Source organism: Neodiprion fabricii, chromosome 4, assembly GCF_021155785.1.
Source record: "Neodiprion fabricii isolate iyNeoFabr1 chromosome 4, iyNeoFabr1.1, whole genome shotgun sequence".
Lineage (NCBI taxonomy): Eukaryota > Metazoa > Arthropoda > Insecta > Hymenoptera > Diprionidae > Neodiprion > Neodiprion fabricii.
In genome coordinates, this window is record NC_060242.1 from 9,759,141 (window position 1) to 9,777,862 (window position 18,722).

Below are 18,722 nucleotides of genomic sequence, written 5' to 3' on the forward strand. Positions count from 1 at the left end.
TCGAACGATTCCGATCACTTTCACATTTTCAGTCCGCCATATTAGATCTGCCATTTTGAATGAATTTTGAGAATTTCTCCGATCTGGCCCCATTTTTGAAGTCAGCAACCTCGAGAACCCATAAGGGTATGTAAATACTCACTTTCAAGAAATTTGACTGCAAAGAAAAATACATGTTTCAAAGGATTAAATCGAGGTTGCGTACGCGGCGCCCATGCTGTATCTGCGCATCAACTTGCATATATATACATGGATGGCCTCTAAAAAAATTCACCCAAGTTTAGAGAGACTGATTATAAAAGACCTAACTTTGGCGTAACGACTATAATCCAAGTAACTCTACGGACACCGATGATAAAACAGTTAGCTCCTGTGTATAAGCATAGAAGATAATTGTTTTATCATCGGAGTCCGTAGAGTTACTTGGATTATAATTGTCACGCCAAAGTTAGGTCTTTTATAATCAACCCCTCTAAAGTTGAGTGAATTTTATTAGGGACCATTGATATATATATACGGGCCTGACCGCGGAGACCAGAAGCGTCCCCCATACGGCAAACCGTTCGATAAATGCGACATGGTGGGGACTGTGGCTTAAATCGAACGCCGTTAATTCGAGGTCCTATTGTACTATTTAGAAGGTAAAATACCCAGCAGGACCAGATTCATTGAAATCGGTGTGAATATGGCTGTTGTGCACTTTTGTAGATCAGCCGTTACGACCACGTTTTTCACTTATGCCTTGTTAACAATCTACATTTCTATCTCTCGCCAAACACCAAGTTTTTGAATTCTGCAGATACGCAAAAAATTTCTAAAAGCCGTCTCGATTGACTTGTTGTGTGGTCTAACTAACGAGGTTATTTCAAGTCTCATAAATAATGCAGAAATTGAAAATGGGATAAAAATAATGCGAGAATTTCCGAACAAAAATTTCACCATCCAAAGAACCTAAAATTTGCACAACTTAATTTCAACCATAAATATACGATAGAAAAAGGATCATGTGAGTGAAATTAGGTGGAATGCGACAGCCTGCCTGCAAAAACTTGTCCATCGCATCCGTCTTCAAAAAGGCTCCCATCTAATTGCAGGGCTCGTCTCATTCGCAAATCTACTCGTTTCCCTGCTACTTGGCTCAGTCGTGGATTTGAAAACCTGTTTGCGCAGGTATACACGCTGCTACTTGATTGCGGGTGAAATTTGGTCTCTGTTAAATCGTGTTGAAGTTAGAAGGCAAATATACGTGGCTACGCGTTCGTTGTACAAAAGCGCTGTGGCGAATGATGCGAAAGATCAAATGTTTGCATCCACCAAAAACCGAAGTGCCGCCTGGTCTTCCATCAGAAACTACATGCCAGATTCTCTTCCCGGTCTATTTTTGAGTTAATTAATCCCGTCGTGCACTCAAGCCCCTATCGCACTTTGATCATGCCTCTGTGTACCGTAACTTTCCATCCACAGTGTTCGATACGGGAACAATATTTACAAAGGCACTGTATTAGTTAGCGAGCGAATATCGCCTCGTATTAATTTATGACCGTATATGAAATATGCTAAGGATTAATTGGATTAACACTCCGGTGTGCAAGCTGTACCAGGACTTACCGCCAGGTAAAGACAATATTAGAGTTAAGGTAACTGTACCAGTTATTGACACGTTTAGAACAAATTATTGATCCTTTTATTTTCCATAACTACAAATTTACGGCGCAAATTGCGGATTTCGTGATGACTTAAACCAATTTCTGGAGGATTAAACACTACAAATTTATGTTTTGGTAATTTTAGAATTAAGGATCAAACAGATACAACCAAAAAAGGTCAATAATTGGGACAGGGTTAATAACTGGTACACTTGCCTTATTATCGTCGCTTTCGATAGCAAACCATAGCTTATTCTGTCACGTCGCAACTTGGCAACGTAATTAATCTTCTGGGTCGAGGTTGACGGTACATTACGCTACCCATTTCAATACCTATCGAATGGTTTAATACTTCAAGGCAACCTGAAATTTTATCACATTTCGATAATTTCGAATTTCTCAAATCAGTCGAGCGATGATTTATTCATTCTTCAATTTTCTATTTTTATACAATACAATCTTTGAATATTTTTTTGAACTCTTGGTTTTGCAGAAATCTAATCTTCTTGCAGTAATTGGAAAATGTAATCTGGTCAACAACAATAGGCATAACATGTTGCACGTTCGGCGTCAGCAACTTTTTTTTTGCAAAAGTAAATGTGCCAAAGATTTGCAGTATATTTTCAGAAAATTTTGTTATATTGACAACATCTATGTTTGAAATTTGCGAGGAATATATATCTATAAATAAATAACCATCAAACATACGAACGATTACTCTTCCGGAAAGAATGCAGAAACCCTTACACAAACGTGTATATTGCACTTACCACCAACTTGGTTGGGATGCGATCGCAGGTTAAAGAGTTGAGGCGGAATGGTAATGATAGTAGAATGAGTAGAGCTGAATATTCTAAGTAGATGGGGAAAGACTGTGAGAGACAGAAATTAAATACCTGAGATAGCAGATACGGTAGGTTGAGGAAATATTAGAAAAATATGTAAATGAGATGGAGATATATATTTTCCCAGGAGGAACAATAAATAAATACTTCACATTATACTTACAACCCACTTGATATTTCCCCAAATGAAAACTTATCTTTGTGCAAAACTGAGGCTTTCGCATTCAGCGTTACGATTAAATGAAATATACGAGCCCGCTCCTTTTTTCAAAACAAAAACATTCAATTCTCATTATCTTTATTACTACCTTATAATTCCTTCCACTAACTTGCGATTATTCATCCCTTATGCACCTGCACCATCTACTTTGAATGTTTTTTGTAGAACCTTTAACTGCAAGTGAAAACTAGAACCGCGATTCTTATATTGTGTGTCAGTGATGAGAGTAGGACAATCTATTAGTTTGAGAAATATCATTTATTTACAAGCAATGTCAATGTATCAGAGTCATTAAAAACAAATGTAATAATTAGTCGCTAATTAGTTGCTTTTTAATTGCGGAAATGTTTAATTTTACTCTTCTGGCATTTTCGGAAAGAACGTGACAAACCCAACTTAAGATTGAGCTGGTATCAGTACATCGTGAAAATACTGAAAATATTCACTAATTAATTGCTATCGATAGACGTCAGTTTTCCCCCCTTGGAAACCACCCCAACCCCTAATATTCCACCCCCAGTCAATGATTGTACACAACTTTTGTTTCATTCCCAAATTCAACGTCCTATCGACGCGTGAATTATTCGCTCGTTAATCGCAGCCAATTGACGCCGGTACTACTTCTCCGAAACCAAGTTAAGACGGAGAGAAGGTGGCCATTTGAATTACGTCATTTCATAAACAAAATTTATCGTCTTATCATATACTCTCTTAACATCGCTGATAATTAATTGATTCGGAAGTCTGCCTGGCGTCCAGTGCTGAAAAGCGTGCCGGCACGGACCCAAGAGGTTTAAAAAAATCAAGTGAAAAACATCATTTCATAAAGGCTAGTTTTTGGTGTGGCAGCAGGGAATGATATCCTGAATTGAACAGTAAAAATGACAGCCACTTTGGTAGCTGGAAAAATAGCGGCAGATAGCAACAAAGACACGCGAAAATGTGTCTGTCTTACGTCATACCAAGGGCTGGAACAAAAGTGAATATTTGCAGAAAGTTATCGAAAAAAGGGCAGAGAAAAATCGTGACCTGAACACCCTGGATCGTTCTGAGACAATCACAAAGAGCACAAATCTGCGCAGATTAGAGAACGGGTGCTACACTTATTTTCGATTACCAGAATTTTATTTCGTTATATTGTTATATAGCAGAGTGAGCATATGTATTATGAATTACTATTCATAATTATTTACTATTATTCTCTATCTGTTGACGTTATTTAGCAATATTCGGGCTCACGATGCGTTGTTCACGGCATGATCTTAATATCTGAGTTGAAAATTTTATTCGGAAATACATTTTTAAAATAGTAAGGACTGAATCATTAATAGTCGAAATTATTCTCATCGTTCTCGTCGTCTGTAACGTTAATAAAAAGTAATTAAAATGTGACAGTAACCGTATACGCCAGTGAATAAAATAAATATGTATGCAGTGCCTGTAACGTTCATGTCTTCATCCTGACTTTTGGTTTAAATAATGACGTCAACGACCAAGGGTGGTGATTTTTCACCCTCGAACCGAAGTATTCCGTACTTTCCACGCGATTCTTTTCAGCTATAGTCGTGTGGGAGTAATCGCGTCGAGTTCTTTAAACAAGCATTTCGCCACCAGGTGCAAATGTAACGTGTTTGCCTCTAACTCTCTGAGATGGGTATTCTGTGTACAACTAGTATCTTGAACATATATTTCACAACAAAATTTTCGATACAGATATTAAAATTATGCCGTGAACAACGTGACGTGAGACCAAATATTGCTAAATAACGCTAACAAATAGGTAATAATATTGAATAACGATGAATAATAATTCATAATATAAAAGCTCACTCTGCTATATGTATAACAGTATAACGAAATTAACTTGCGGTAATTGAAAATAACTGCACCGCCCGTTCTCCAATCTGCGCGGACTTACCGCTCTTTATCGTCGTCTGCCAGGGTGTTCGGGTCAAGATTTTGATCTGCCTTTTAGATATAGAATTTGGATAACTTTTTATAAATATTTATTTCTGTTCCAGCCTTTATAATATGACGCAAATTGGACTCATTTTTGCGTGTCTTTATTACCGTCTACCGCCATTTTTCTGCAGCCAAATGGTTTACCATTTTTACTACTTAACTCAGAATATCATTCCCGGCTGCCACACCAGAAACTAGTCTTTTTGAAATGACGTTTTTCAATTCATTTTTTTTATTCCTTTGCGCCCGTTCCGCCGTGCTCTCCAGCACTGGACGCCAGGCAGACTTCCGAATCAATTATCAGCGATGTTGAGAGAGTATACGATAAGATAGAAAATTTTGTTTATGAAATAACGTAAGTCAAATGGCCATTAGCTCTTAAATCAGTTCCGATGACATATAATCTTCATTGTCGATCAGCCGATTTTAAATTCGCTACAACTCCTGATCGTTAAATCTCATTATTATATCAGTAACATTGAATTCATCAAATTTTCGGTTTCTGATTGAAAAAAGAAACAACTGCTTGTGATAATAAAATCGCGCTTCCAATTGAAAAAAAGATCTAAGTAGGTATGTGATTGACATTTTTTTGCATTCTTTCAAAATTTTTCGCGTAAAAACGAACAGCCTGCATGAATGATTGTTTGACTAATACGATCACAATTGCAACTGGCCCACCATACTTGAGTAAGTATACCATTAAAACAATGACACGCAATAAATGTATAACAAACAAAATGACCAAAATCGACACCTACGTCCGTATTCGTTATTATTGTTATTATGAATGGCATATAAATTCCTGAAATTAATAAATCGGTAAATCTTGAACTGGATGCTTGCAATAGGTGATCGTGAAAAATTTATCGTGCACGTTTATTCGACAGATTTTCTGAGACGCAGTTCTGCTACCGTATTAGTTCCGTAACGAAAGCGCAGTGGACGCTAAAGCAGCTTTGTTTACCATATCGCGTGCGTGACATCAAGTTTGAAATTATTAGCTATCGATTATTATCTTAACCACCGCTTGACTGACCGATTTTTTGCGAGTAGATCGTAAAAAGTTACGTGTGAAGTTTACTTCGTTGTGAGAACAGTTTGATTATCTCGCCTTAGCGCTGGATTGTCTGGGGAAGAAATGGATTTATAAAAGTGGTTTTGACGATTACCTCGTTTTTTTTCGAAAATGGCAGAAGCTAAAAAAAAACGATTTTTTAGCCGCTAATTACCACATTTGTTTTTAGTGGTTGCGCTACATTGACATTGCCAGCTTAACGGAGGCGGATTCTTCTACAATAGGGCAAAAAGATGGAAGGTAAAAAATCACTCTTCACTTACGCTAAGAAAGCACTATTAGGGCAATATACAATGAAAAAGATGCAAAGAGTGGTTTACTTTAGCATTACTAGGAACAAGCTCACACTTCAAAGTTCACAAGAATCGAACATTATACTTCATATTATCAAAATAATTAGTTTTTAACTTACTTTTTATCCTAGAACGAATAAGCATGCAAACGAATCTATTTCGAAATATGATAACTACAAATTCGACATCTGGAGATTGCCCAGCTTTTGATTCCTTCATCTCTGGTACAATAGTTGCAATAGACGAAATTTAATCAAAATATAAATATCTGATACATGCATATGAGAATTCGCGTTCTTGTAAGAACCTGAAATCTTCGGATGAAATGTAAATCAAATTCATCGATTTATTCTGTTAAATGTACTTCACGAACCTCGCATCATCATCATCATATAGAATACCGGTAAATTTGAAAACTGAAGGGAGAATAGGCACAACAAACAAAGATAAGCATTTTTGACAGAAAGGTTAATGTAGAATCACGTGGTACCGTTTTTCAAATTAAAAGAATAATTATATACCTTTTATCTCTCGGCAGCAATCGGCGATTATTCATTTCATGCCCCTGCAGTGATACACCGCGTGATTGTGCACGCGTCGCGTGTGGCTTCGTTCTCTTTATTTAATCATGGGTTCCATACTAATCCCTAGCAGAGTTTACCATCGAAAAAACGGTATTCGTTGCAGTATCGTTTTGCATCATTTATAGAAAAATTGTGTATTTGGGGTATTCCATTTTTGGCAGATCATTTTTTGGTCTCACAGTCACAGAATTTGACACTCGTCTACGATTCGCTTTCTACTGATTATCGAAAAGCTAACCCCCAGTTACATTACCTTCAATATTAGGAAATTCGAAAGATATTACAATTCCAAATTCTTAAAAAAAAAATCTTTTTCTTGACAATCTTCAAACAAATATATTTCGGGTTCTCTCGATCGAAAATAAAAAAACAGCCACATCTATCAAGCTGGCACCGCCACATGAGAAACATGACGTTTACCATCTAAAATAACTAAATACTAATTAGGTGCTGATTAAATGCCATAACGCCAAATTAGTCACACCGCGTTAAAAAAAAAATGCGGCGGTGCCAGTTTGGATGCGATCTAGCAGCCCCACATCGAGATGTCTACTAAGGGTGAGTAATTACGAAAAAATAATTACACAATAATTAAATGCTAGTTAGATGTTCGAAGAATATTCAATGCTCGAATTTGATGCTCGTTGTTTTCGATTTTTTTTTTTTCACAATTTGTAAGGCTGCTGCAGACACTATCAAAACAATCGATCGCAACTCGACCCCGTGCTGTAGAATTTGGCTGCACACAACCAACGAAACAAATGACTCGATTCAAAAACGTGACTTTACTCTAAAATTTTTTGACTCTACACGTAATCACGAAATTCAGGCTACGGCCACCAAGCACAGACGTCGGCAAACGAATTTCGAGCACTTTTCGACACGTAAACTAAAAGTGGCCAACCGTTATTCAGCGCGTCAGTACTTGATCGCTCTCGAAATTTGTTCGCGAAAAATCAAACAGCGCTTACCGCTACGTACCGAAACCATAAACTCGCCACATTCCTCGTATTTCGACATCAAAAGGTAACTTCGCCACAGCAGATCATTTTCTTCTCAACTCTTTCACCATCGGTACTCTCAATTTCGCGTTCAACACCAACATAACCAGGACAAGAGTAAAGAGCTATGCGGAGCCGAAATTTGAACATAAGCGCTATTGTTCGCGAAATTACCCGATTCTTGTTGGTTCTCAGATAACGACATTCTTAAATTCTAGCGTATCGCTAACGTCGATGTCCACTGTCACGGAATGCTAATTGGCTGATGTTTTGGTCGGTGCTCCATATTCCTGCATTGTCGTGGTGATGTCCTTACGTTGTAGTGACGCCCAGGTGTTTTTTATGGGGAGATTACAGCCCGCTGGCCAACAACGGCAGTCTCGTCCCGTTCGATTTCCCTCGCGGCAGAGCTCTACGTTCGCACTGTCTCCGTAATCCCGTATGACAATTTCAGCTCATGGTGGTTGCCATATGCTCGTCATCTTGTTTGAAATCACCGCCATGCTACCATCACGTGACTCGGCTAAAACTGCTACCGATCTTCCACTTGGTGTCACATATACTTGAAAACAGAAGAAACAAAAATCCTGAAACATCTTATTCGCCGCCAGTCTGTTAAGTATCCCCTCTTAGAGTTTCGGATGCGTGACCCTCCTCCTTGCGCTTCCCAGATAACAAAATGAATACACGCTATTAGCTCACTATATGAGACACATGTGTCCTCATATGCAACTCATATGACATTCACGTCGTGATTGCATTGCTGTGTTGGTATAATCAGTCACATTGTGATTGTTTCATGCACTAAACTTGAATGTATCTAGATCAGTGTTAAGCGTTTTTTCAATTAATCTCATTCTAATTACAAATCACGAATATAATTTGTAATAGATAAAAAAGTCATCACTACAATTTCAATTTGTAACTAGAGGAATAAAAACACTAAATACAATTGTATTTTTTAATTAGCAATTTTTTTCCCTGATGACAAATTGAAATTGTAACAAGTAGTTGTTTTCTCAATTGCAAATTTGCTATCCGCCACACCCTGGCCCGACACTCACCTGCATGAGCCCAGCCTAACCGACCGGTCCGTACATCGCCCAAACTAACCCAAATCATATACGGCGTCAATGCCCGCGCACCTGCTTGCGCAGCTCGGTCACTCGGTGGGTCTCTCTCCAAGGTCCGCGCTATTCGTTGAATCTCCGGACGCCGGCCGGATCGGACACTTAATTCCGGAGTGAGTTCGGGAGCGAACTACCACTGATATCTCGAATAAAAAAACCTATCTTACAGCAGAAAAAATCCGTTATTTTCAGAATCAGTTCGCTTTTTATTCTTATCTATTTCACCTTTCTTTCTTCCTTGTCTCTCCTATTTTTGAACAACCTTTTTTCAATGATTTCGATCTTTCATTTTTGAATTTTGGTTGAAAAATAGTAAAAGTTGTTGTATCAGGAAAGATATGTTGAACGCTTAAAATTCAAAACAAAAATAATATTACTAAAGAAACTATTGAGTGTTTGAAAAATTAATAAAAATACGATAGGTATACGATAAATAAATATACGATATTACAATATCAATTACATAAATTATTTATTAATACTTACTTTATCCAACTGACTTTCTTAAATGAATTCTTATAACGAACGATGTATCAACATACCACGTATTTTAATACTACACTTATAAAATTATTATTTTATAAATTATCTGAACGAACGGTTGACAGCTGTGCCTTCTTTTTCTTTCAACTGTTGGTGTTCGCCGTGGTCGCTAACATGCTGCAGCACAAGTGCCAACTGTATGCCGCGCTGAATAATCATATTATAGTAAAATGACCGTCTAGAAGCTTTTATGATCTTCTACTAACTTCCAGAGGGTTCTTATTACTCTCGATGCTTCTATAAGCATCTGTGGCGTTGATTATCATATTAATTCACTAGAACGTTCCAGATTCGTATTCTGGGCATATCTTCTATACGAGTATGTGGTGCATTATATGCACATCATAGAAATAAAACAACAATATAAAAAATCGCGAACCAAATCCAAGAGGGTGAGGGTCAGACCGTAGTCGAACTGACGTGGAATGCCCCATGTACTAACGGCCACCACTTTCTGTTAACCGTTTCCAACTTCAATCCGCAGAATTAGTCAGTACTACTTTCTACGCCACTTTCAGCTTCTTCTGTGATTCCTTCCGGATCTTCCCCGTCTACATCCATATCCTTTGCCTTTGTGTCTTCGGCTGTCAGATCATTGTTTTCAGGTCGACATCTTCGACGTCGTCGTCTTACAGATAGTCATCTTCGTGCTCTTCCCGGAGTGTTCTCTCAGTCAACTTTAATTCAGTACCGCTTTGAAGCTTAGCACCACGTTTCCTTTCTGATTTAAACATTTTTTACTATTATTTCGAGACCTTTACTTCGTCGCTCACAGTACCTCCAGCATCTCATGTTGAAATTCTTCGACTCTTTGCGATCTTTGAAGTGAGGACACTTCTTCGTTGCAACTGCAATAAAATCGTTGAATATATTCTGTGCACGTAATAATCTATCAAAATTACAATTCACAGGGTATTGTTGTGCGAGGTCCACCAATAGGCTATGGGGTTGAGACGATAAAAAACGTTTCTCATACTTCTTGATTACACGAATTACTTTCTTTGGTCTAATGAGTATTTACAAATTTAGAATAATACGGCGTGCAAGATTGATTGACAAAAAACTCACGGTATAAAATTTTAGCCATTTTCGTGTCACGAAATTTTGTGTTAGTTTCACTTCCTATCCAATGAATTTGAGATACGAGTTCATCACTCATGGCTTCCTTGAGATTATAGCTAATAGCTTCCCTATCTTTGTTCCACCAATCGTACGCAAATGGAAATATTGAAACACAAGCAACGTTGAATTTTTAACGGCTATTCATACTTTCCTCATATGAAAATTGACAGTATATAAAAATTATGTCGATGTGATGCAAACAAAATTTTTTTTTCTACCTCAATCTCCATCAATATTTTTTAAGTAGGTAGTTATTGTATTCATATTAACTTTTTCCATTTACATGCTGTTTTCGAAAGTTTGACATCGCAGTTAGTGAGTGATAAAAAATTACTGCTTTATTGTAGTTTATCAATTTTTTGTGCGTCTTTTTACCTTGTTCAAAAATCTCGAAAACAACGAGTCTTTTTAATGGAAGCCCTTCTGGCGGTGGGTACAACAACTTTTGTTCTAAATTTTCACCCGGCAGCTCCAGTAGTTTTCTATTCTGCTTCTTACTTGCCTTGTGGAAAATAGCAAGAAACAAAATGTGTTGTATTGCAAAGTGTTTCAAAGCTAACGTCTTTGTATATTTTTCGTCGATATACAAAATTTAAATTGTGAATCTGCAAGAATCTATTCTATGTAACATGTAATCGCATTACAACAAGAATTCTTACTGTATAGCCTAGTTCATTAAAGAAAAAAAAAATAATGAAAGATAATTGTTTTGCACTTCCTACTCAGTCTAAACGTTTTAAGATTACATCCTGTATATTCTTTAGAGCTTTATTTTCACTGTCATCAATCGTACGCTCAAGCTGATGGCCGGTTTCCTGAGTTGAATATATGTTATTTTTAGTTCAATATTCTTCCTACATTTCACTAAGGAGCATTCATTTACAGGAGCAGCCATTTGTATAACTTCTGGCTGAACTTCGGGCACAGCGACGACTGGTTTGTTTCGGAAAATAGATAACGCGAGTATTGAACTATAACAGCTTGAATGAAAGATACAAAAAGAAGGCTACTGAATCACTCTGCAAATGGATATTTCTTGAATAACATGGTACGTGATTTCATAACATACTACGTCGAAATCTTGTATTGATATTCCGCAAATACCAAAATGCTAATTGCGTTAATTTTAATATATAGTTTTAAATTTGCTTACGCAGCAGTTTCAGCAACTCTCTCAGTGTCGATTGAAAGAAACATAAGTTTCTTTGGAAGTATCATCTTCCATTATTTTCTTCTTTGGTTTTAATTTTACAACAAGTCTTCCTACATCATGCGATGATTTTTTGTTCGACGTTACCTGTGTTTCATTTTAGGTCGTTGTGCATGTATTATTTTTGGTCGTTGTACGTACTTCATCTTTTCTCGTTATTGGTTCGCTGGTTATTGGTCTCTTCGTTGTCAGGTTACTTTTTATCGGTGAAGGTACGGCCATGGTTTTCATAAAACTTAGTACATGTCCTACTTTATTCCTCACTGTTACAATCGTTTTAGGTCTCCTATGGTGAGGCGCCACATCGGAAGACGTCATTAGGATTTTTTTAGGTGCTTCGATCAGTTGGCCACTACTTAATTTTTTCGCAGGGGGTACACTCTTTGGCTGCGATAAATGATAGCTCGTCTACTACGTTCTCGCAATGATATACACCAACCAAATCTGACGTTAGTCCAAAATCGTAGAGTTGTGTCATAACTTGCACTTGTTCGACAGTAAGAATAATGTTCACTCCAACTTGTAAATATTTTGAACAAGACTGACAGTTTTATTTTTTTTTTTTTTTGAATACAGCAGTTGTTACCAAGGTTAGTTGCAAGTGTTTTGGATAAATTGATTATAGCAAATTGATAAAAATATACGTATTTTCTATATAATTTTTTTTTGTTAAAGTACGAACTTTCACTTGGGTCACACTGCCCCATCTAGCCGATGTGTACAATCGTTTGTAAGGTAATATTTAGGAATATTCAGAGTTTTAAAACCGTACGCCGATGTTAAAAAAAATTTTACCCATTTAATTTATATAAAGCTTAAAAAACTGGTGAGACGTATTTCTGTGAAAAAATATAGTAAACGATTCCCTGCCTTTCCGTAAAAACCCCTAATATTTCCCTGACTATTCCAGAATTTCAGAATTCTATGACATTTCCAGGGTTTCCAGAATTCCCTGGCCACTCTGTATACGTAATTAAAACCATATTAGTCTATGAATTCCAATACAAATTTGCCTCGACCGTTTGCTACAGTGTCGGCAGAATTTCTCTTTGACAGCAAACTATGCAGATTGCCGTAAGGAATTATTATTCACCTCACAAAGCAGCTGGTCTCTTGCACTAAAATCTCCACCTACAATTATTGATAAATTTGTAAATCTAACAGTCAGCTCGTCCGCTAAATTTTGAAGAAGTTCAAGAGTATACAGACTATAACATGGAGGCTTTATACAAGGTGTCGCAAAATAAAGCGCAAAACTTCTATGATCGAATATGACATGAGGCACTGCAAATTTTTAAGTCTTAACGTCATCGCAGGGTCGAATTGACGACTTTGACCAAGAATGCGATATCCTTGAAAATATAACTACTAGGGTACAATTTTAATATAACAACGTTAAGCACAAAATTGTAGAAGGTAGAGAGGGACCCTCCCCTTACAAGGTACCATGGACCTAGTTGCAATAGTTACCAGCGTTTGGCTGGATTACAGGGAGTAAAAGCTAGTAGTAGACTCGACCTATTTTCCACACAACAGAGATAACTGAACAGCAGAAGTCAGAGAACTGGTCGCATACAGCAGGGAGAGAGCTCTCCTCTTTGTTGGATGTGATGCTAATGCTCACCACACCGTGTGGTGCTGTGTGAAAACCAACGAAGAGGGTAGAGCTTTCAGAGTATTTGTCGATCACAACAATAATCTTTCTCCATAGAGGAAATAAACCGACCTTCCTGTGAACAAAAATGAGGTATTAGACTTATAACTGTGCTCCCGGAAGGTAACATCGACGGATGTGGAGTCTCGTGAAAATGCTCACTTTCTAATCGTGCACACTCGCGCTTTCAATCAGAGAAAATTGTGTTAGAATAGGTGACCACGGTGGTTTCGATGTTTCCGTTTAAAATTTTTAGATGATCTTGAAATGACCTTGAATTTTGAAATTTCGGTCACCGCTTAATGTATCCCTCAGACCTGAGAGACGTACGCTATTATTATTATTATGATCTTTTTCAGGTTTCTTTACTTATTATCGCAAGATTTTTTTTTCAATATAGAAGGATTTGAACACGACGTTCTAAATCAGACTGCACATTTTTTACTTTATGCAAATACCCAAGTACTCCATGTTCTCTGATCAAAATCGTACCAAGACTTTTAACTCATTTATTTGCTCACCTTATTTTTTTGTTATTCGCTACAAACCTGGGTTTTTATAAATCAAACTGAACACGGAGGTGAGGTAAAGTCGATTATAATTTTAAACTCGCATGCAAAGCTTAATATCACTTAAGTTCAAACAACTTCACACGAAGTATGTGCATGTAAATTTTGTAAGCGAGCAGTCTCAAGCAAGGAAATTCTCTCGGTTTGTTCGAAATTCGATTACAATGTTACTACATGCGGTTGTTCCGGGATGAATACCTTGTTACGTATCCATGCCTGTACAACATTCACACTATGGAAAGTACTTAATGATCGCCGCACAGTTCATATTCCTTCAACGTCCTGTAAGGTGGGGACTATAAGCGAAGTTTTACTGCTACGGCAACGTTAACCAATCCTTACGAATCCCACCATTATCGTTGGTGCCACAGATATTTGTTTAAAAATGTATATAAAACTTGGAAGAAAAATCTGTTGTACCTAGGTAACCACATTCTGTGTCACTTTCGACCTGTTGTTATACGCTACGTAATCCGACAAAAGCGAGTGCGATGCATACATATTATTTCGTCTCTTCGTTGTACGTTCCTTGCTCTTAGAAGGTAATAAAACTGTTGGAAAAAGTTACCTCCCGTTAACTTTGCTCAATAGAAAACCGAAAGAATTGAGAAAAGGAAAGAATAAAATGCCGTTGAGTAAGTTTTCGTCCGTACATAGTTCTTCCGGGAACTGAGAACTCAACGGGGTTCCTTGGAAGTGTAAGTACGTTACGATACCATGCATCGCCGTAGTTTTACTTTTCTTTCGAAAGTCCCGACAAGGATTCATTGATGTAGTTTTAGGTATAATTTATCGAAATATTTATGGTATCTAAGGTGAAATTCAACCCTTAGCTGGCACCGTGGGGTCGTTTGTGACCTAAGGGATTTTAACCGAAATTTTACAACTTGGAAGTTTCTGCCTTAGAATAAAAATTTTTACTACCTTAAAATGAAAAATTATTGTCGGCACATTTTTTATCTTGTAAATGACACTGGAGTGAATACCAAAAAAAAAATAAAAAATTCAAGTCATAATACTAAATTATTTCGGTGCATGACCCCAAGATGCCAGTAATGTTATACCAGATAAAGGTGCCAGCTGAAGGTTACAATAAGATGACCTTTAAGTAGTTTAAATCGAACATCCACTGAGGGAAAAAAAGGACGTAAATTGTTATGATTGATCCCAGTGTTCCGAAGTCCTAAAATAAAAACATCGATTCTGCATTCTAGAGGGTATATAGATTTATTAATTGAAACATTTTTTTAAACACTTCCCATATTAGTCGTTTAATTTTGAAACCAGGTTTCGCACACACTGTTTTCGAACAAAAAGGTAAGAGAATAAATAACTACGATATCGTGTAAGGACGAAGCGCTGCAAGAGCTCTTGAACTTTTTTAATCAAACTTCGGACTAACCTCCGATACAGCAAAGAAAGGGAAACCTTAGTATACCGTCAGTGTAACAGATAGACGTTTTCGAATGAATAAGGCACATCAACATCAAAATCGAAATATGGCTTTTACAGTATTTCGTGGTAAAAAAGATTTGAAAAGCTCTGCTCCACAATTTTCATTTTAACTTGAGCATTACAAAGGTATGTTTATGGTATATCCTCTGCACTCTGTCAAAATTTCAGTAGCATTAGGTTGTGTGGAGGAAACAGCTCATCGTAAGCACCGCTTACAATTCATTATTATAGAATCTTTATTTCTTCACACCAAGAGTTTTTCGGCACAAATGGGATTACAGCTGACGTTACTTCAATTTTGCTTGTAATGCTTACGTTTAACTGTTTCAAATCCATGGACTTATAACGCATGGACTCAGACAGTGAGCGGTGGGGGCGTAAGCTGCAAGTTTTTAAGCCAAAAAATAGCGATTCTGTCGGTTTTCATCAGCACAACCACAAACAAATTTGTTACGTCCTAGAACTCATAGCACGTAGCACGTAGAAAAATACAGACTGATCCCGTCATTCTTTGTTTAACAATCTCACTCGCTTCGAAATTGTTTTATTGGCTGTCGTAGGCATTAGGACTCTATGCATTATGAATCCATGAAGCTAGCAGCCAGAGTTAGCAATCAAACGTGTTCATCTTTTTGGAGATACAAAAATTTACTTCAGTCTTATCCTCATAATTGTATAAAAGTATTGGAGGTTCAAGGTATTTCACAAAATTTTGATTTTCGAATTTCACTACCTTATTCGAATGAACATTAGAACGTTTGATTGCTGATTCTCGTTACTAATTCTGGCTGCTGGTTTCAGCCTCGTCCTCGTTCCATATTTTTTTCTCGGAGTTTGGAAAAATGTTATTTTAGTCTCCCCGAAGCAGCAGGTATTTCAGTATAAAAACTATTGTGACAACTAACAGGACAGACGCTTTTATATTGTGATGGATATCTTTCCCTTAGAAATCAAAGTACGGATGTGGCACTCATGTATGGAGCATTTTATGCCAGCACTACGAGGTTAATAGGAACCATTTTTCATTTGGCTCGAACATTCTTAAGCAGTTTCAAACATGACGACGAGTTAAGTTATCATCTGGATGAAAATAAGGTTATTCCTGTACCAACTTATCTTGATTCAATCAAGTATAGATTCTCATACAATTATCGCAATATAAAATATAAGATTTTCCTTATTTTCAAGCCCATAATAAAAATATAACGATAACAACGAAAGGTTTTTAGTATTAGGTCTTAAAAAGGGGACACTTGGCTTTGACTTTTTCTCACAAAACATATGATAGAGCATTCGGACCTGAAGCGGTGACAAGCCAGTTTAAAATGAGGATCAGAACAAGCTTGTAACGAATTTTCTATAATTTGGTTAGGTTCTGTAAAACGCGTAATGATGGTATAAATATTATAATTAAATCAACAGTTCGGATTAAATTTATTTGAAATATTGACGGGAGGTTGAATTAACAATAATTAAATGTAACTCTTATCTTTTTTTGAGGCGTCATGTGTTAAAAATAAATATTAATCCCGTTAACTTTGTGTCATCAGTCCTTATAGATCTCGTTCAATGTTGTAATTGACGTTAGGAGATTAATGAACTTTCCCAACAGGGTGCGAAGAGATGGCAAGAAAAAAAAACAAGTCACTAAAACTCTACATCGATGGCTACGTATTAATTTTGAATCGTCACTCCTATAATTGATGTTATTTGTGATACACGTTACCTGAAACGGGATACTCGGCCGTTCAATATTTCGTAAAGGGGAACGTGGACCGGGAAGTGTAGGTTATGACACACTCGATATGATGATAGAAATATAATTGAAATCGTTATTTATTGTGGAATTAATAAGACAGAGCTCAAATCGGCTGCCTTGTACAAGCTTCCGCCACGAAGGGTGTTCACAAGATACGTACAGCGCACAATATGCACAAGAATGCGGTGAACTAACAATAAGATAAACAATAATCAAGAAAACAAGAAGTACTCGGAAAGGTACTTTACATTTCTTCTCTGGGATAATTCCATTTTTTTCCAGAGGTGGCAGCACCATACGGCGTACTGTAGGGATCATATCCTTCATTTGACTCTAGATTTAGAGTGGGCGAAACCGGCAACGCAGCTGCCTGTGTGGAACAGTCCCGATCCGGCGCCCACTTCAAACACATCTTGTTGTTATAATAAAGTTAACCGAAGTTTATTTACCTTCATATCAATTATTCTCTTGAATGCCATTCGTCAACAGGCCTGTTACCGGAACAGATAACCAGACAAATACCTACAGTACGACGGTTAGCCCGGCAGAGTCGTGGCACTCGGCAAGTTCACCGTGTCTTTCACTTGCGTTCTTACTTGCGCTTCGAAGTGGCGATCGTCCCTGTTTGGTAACGTCACGCTAGCTGGCGGAAGGGTTGATGGTTTATGGTATTTATTGATATTCCCATCACAATGTTGGGAAACAGGTTGTAAAAGAAAAACAAAAGAGATACAATCTAGTACAAAGAAAAACTTATACATGTTCACTTAAAGCTAAAAACTTAATCTAAGATTGCACCTAGTGTAAAAAGATACACACAGATCGAAAAATTGAAAGTCAAAAAACGGAAAAGGCCGAGAGTAACGATTACGAACCGGAGCGAGACTCTTCAGTCCGGAAAAGATGCTAATAAAGTCCACGCTTAAAGGCGGCAAGAGTCGTCACAGACCTAAGTTCGGCAGGGAGAGAATTCCGATGTCGAATGAAGGGGGAGCTGTTAGTCGGTTTTTCCGCAGTAGCGATGGCTCCCGGCTTAGAGAGGAAGCGGCACTACTAGTACCCAACTGACTTGGGCTCTCGGTCGTCAGCGGTCTCCCAGGATATGACAATGGAGCTGCTTGACCCAGTTATGGCACACCATTATGCTACACCTGACCGACAGATAGAGATAATCGGCATCAGCTGCAACGATACTCGTAGTAGGGACTCCGAAACTTGATGATGATCGAGACACGGTTACTAACGCCGAGGTGTTGAGCATCCGCCAGGAGTGCGGGAATTCGACACCAATTCGTAGTTAACAACGGGAGGCTGCTCTTGGGGACGTTCGGGATCTTCGGCCCGGTTAACGAGGCCTGAGTTGGTTAGTTCTGCCCTCTGCTCCTCTCGTCTCTCTCTCGTTCTCGCTTCGTTGCCCGGGTGATTGCTCGTAGGAGATTGGGTGAGGAAGGGCATGGGATAGAAGAAGAAATCGAGTGCCATAAAATATGTTCTATTAGCTGAGATTGACCTTATTGTGAATTTGCCGCCCTTCGCTGTCTGTGAACGGAATTGTACAGAAACGGGGTGTCGGCGGTCTATAACATGCGTCATAAAACGGCGTGTTACAAATTTACAACTCAACGTATGTCATGTATATGTTACGGTTAAT

At 37.7% G+C, this 18,722-nt stretch overlaps 1 protein-coding gene across 7 annotated transcripts in view; it reads left to right on the forward strand.

Moving 5' to 3' along the window:
- LOC124180883 (protein-tyrosine sulfotransferase) overlaps nucleotides 1-18,722 on the forward strand; it is a 270,165-nt gene that overhangs the window by 216,114 nt on the left and 35,329 nt on the right. The window contains exon 4 of one of the 7 annotated variants that reach the window (XM_046566793.1): nucleotides 11,310-11,472. The exons of 5 other annotated variants lie outside the window; for them this stretch is intronic. The gene's annotated coding sequence lies outside the window, so the exon portion shown is untranslated. Of the gene's footprint in view, nucleotides 1-5,972; nucleotides 5,992-11,309; nucleotides 11,473-18,722 lie in introns of those variants that run through there. One more of the 7 variants, XM_046566799.1, reaches the window with a different exon arrangement.